General features: G+C 31.9%; 1 long non-coding RNA gene across 2 annotated transcripts; it reads left to right on the forward strand.

Moving 5' to 3' along the window:
- Nucleotides 1–578: 578 nt before the first annotated feature.
- LOC145008063 (uncharacterized) lies at nucleotides 579–2,554 on the forward strand. 2 transcript variants are annotated; one of them, XR_013663248.1, is made up of 5 exons: nucleotides 579–706; nucleotides 794–1,098; nucleotides 1,787–2,086; nucleotides 2,176–2,230; nucleotides 2,335–2,554. It is a non-coding gene; the product is annotated as an uncharacterized LOC145008063 (long non-coding RNA). The 2 variants fall into 2 exon arrangements; XR_013663247.1 differs by having other exon boundaries at nucleotides 2,176–2,554.
- Nucleotides 2,555–2,973: the final 419 nt, after the last annotated feature.

The raw sequence follows: 2,973 nt of genomic DNA on the forward strand, positions 1-2,973 counted from the left end.
TGGAAAAGTTTAAATTTTCATGAAATTTTGTGAATGTTACAAGTTGGTATCAAAGCTGGGGCATGGGTCGATGTGTTCGACGGGGACGCCGGACCCTATAATGGGGGATGAAGGTGGGTTGTACCTGATCCCACATCGGATGGCAAGGAGAACTAAGCATTCCTTAAAAGGGGTATGGATACCTTCTCTGTCATAACGCATTTTAAAGCTGTGAGAGCGGCAGATCCATTAAAAACTTTGCAGTTAAGCGTGCCCAGGCGAGAATAATTCAGGGATGGGTGACCCCCTGGGAAGTTTTCGTGTCGGGAGCCCAAAGCGGACAATATTGTGATATGTGTCAGGGGGATGTTACATAGCCCATATTTTCAAAAATTAACTCAGACCCTCCCTCATTTGGTTAAAAGTTGCATGCTTCATCCCTTATGCGTCATAAACTGACTATTATGCCCTTTTGTCTTAATTTTAATTTAATTATTATTGATTTTGTATTTAAAAGAAATAAAGAAATAAAAAAAAAAAAAAAAGCAATTCCAATCCCTCGTTAATTATAATTGATTTCTAATTTACTCTTATTTCTTTTTTCTCTATCAGCTCCATCACGTCCCACTACTTCTTTTACCTTCAAGATACTGAGAACCATAGGAACATCATCCTTCATCAGATTCCTCCTTAAATCGTTACAATACATCAACCTAATCGGCTATATGTAAGTCTTGATATCATCACAATCAGCAATAAAAAAAATGAACGGATTAACATTATCAGTTAAACCTTTTAATTGTTGCCCTTGTAGAACCAATTTCTGGCAATAATCAGATAGTTTATCTGTGGAAAAACATATATAGAGAATTCAACAAATTTTCGCATTCTCTTGTAAATTCAACAAATTTTCGCATTCTCCTCCCTATCGATGTTGCTAATCTGAGCTTCTCCTTCGAAATCCTCTACAAATGTTACTCATTTTTGGAGAAATTCTACATCTGTTTCTCATTGAGCGAGAATTTAGGGCTTTTGTCAGTGGACAAGATGACAACAACGGCTTCTGTTTCTTTTCCCTGGATTCCCGAATATGATCTGTTGCTTAAGAATTCAACCAAGGTTCGATTACATGTTTTTTTTATCTGTTGTTATCTTTGATTTTAGGCCATTGCCTTTATCCATGTTTTTCAACTTCATTTTGGGGATTTTTTACCTACATGATTTGCAACCGTAGATTATGTTATTTTTCGAGATTTTTAGGTCACCGTTAGTATGAACTGATGCCAATAACCTGTTATGAAATTCATGAAGTCTCAATCTTATTTATTATCAGTGGAAGTAACTTGTGTAAGTCAATTTTGTTTTTATTTACTGAAACTTGGGATAACTGATGGTTGGTTCATATGATTATAGATTAGTTGCCCTAATTCACCACAATACCCCAGCCCATGTGTGTGTTATGCTTATGTTAAGTAGATGCACTTGTATGCTGAAGGTACCTTAAGTGGTTTTCAGAATAATTTGGGCATACAATTATATTCATGCTCACTCATGGATGTGTTTATCATGCTTATGAAAAGTAGAGGCATCTTTAAGACTGTATCATTCTGTGTAGTTAGTTGACCATGGAATTAAAATGTTATGTTGATCTCAATAGCAGAATGAGAAAAGACCTGATTGTATGAAGTAGACAATAACCATGAAATCATATTTTGTTGGCATATTCATATCACAACTAAATTACAATGTCGATCTTCTCTATTAAAACTATTGATATGGAATTGACTGGCTTCACTTGTGGTAACAGTGTGATGAAGATACAAAAACTCAGTTGATCTTTTTATAAATAATATGGGGCAAAACCTTATATGGTGAAATTATAATATCTTCAGAACTACAGAATCCCAAATACTTGAGTTCGGCTCCTTCTGCAACACCAAGCTTCACCACCCATAATCTGAGTCCACTGATTTACTTCTTCCCTGGAAGTTTTACATAAATCTTTTTCAGTGATTATTATATGCTTCTTATTCTATGTTCTTAGTGATTTCAGGGTTTTTTTTTTCCTAAAATTGGTCGATGATTAAATTCTCATGGCTGGGCAAAGGTAATTCACCTTCCCTTTTATCTCTATCTTGTCACAATTCTGAAATCTTATGACTTAGTGTATGTCATAGCTGAAAATGGTAATTACAGGTTAATGAGGCTAAAGGAGAGGTGACCCCTGAACATGCTGAATTGCTACACCTTGGTTTAGTCATTATTCTGATTTATTTAACTTTTTTGTGTATCAGAACATGTCTATACTATGTTTAAGTGATTAAATATCATGAACATTTACGGTTATATGTGTAGGATTCTTAAAGAAAATCAAGTGACAGGAAATTGCAAGATCCATGTCTCAAGTTATAGATGGACAAGTCTATTCTATCAAATTGATTAGCAACATATATTCTATTAGAATGTATTAGTGTTTTACTTAGATTTTAATGTTTTCTTCTTAAAGAATAAATGTAATTGCTAACCATTATTATATATATTCTTTCAGAATGAATGTCATGTATGTATGTTTATAGTTGTTTTTGTTAAGAATGAATGTAATTATTGATTTTAAGATATTAAAATTCTTTTCATATAAAATTTGTATTCATTAAAAATTATTAATCTTGATAATATATGTTTATAGTATTCTGTCAGAATTTAATGTTTTCTTCAAGATAATCATAAACACATTCTTTTAGAATATCCGAATTAATATATTTATTATCCAAAAAATCAGATTTTTAAAGTTTAGAGAATTAATTATTTCTTAAAATCTGCAACTTTTCTTTTTTAATTTTATGTTAATTGACTAAAATACCCTTATAATGAAATTAGATGGAATTTTTCAATCATCTATAATTTAATAATATGTATTAATCACTTTCTTAAAATAAGTTAAATGATTGACTCAGAATCATTCCTACATCCACACAATAATTAGTTAGAATAGAA

This window comes from Lactuca saligna, chromosome 8 (assembly GCF_052625555.1).
Source record: "Lactuca saligna cultivar CGN05327 chromosome 8, ASM5262555v1, whole genome shotgun sequence".
NCBI classification, from domain to species: domain Eukaryota; kingdom Viridiplantae; phylum Streptophyta; class Magnoliopsida; order Asterales; family Asteraceae; genus Lactuca; species Lactuca saligna.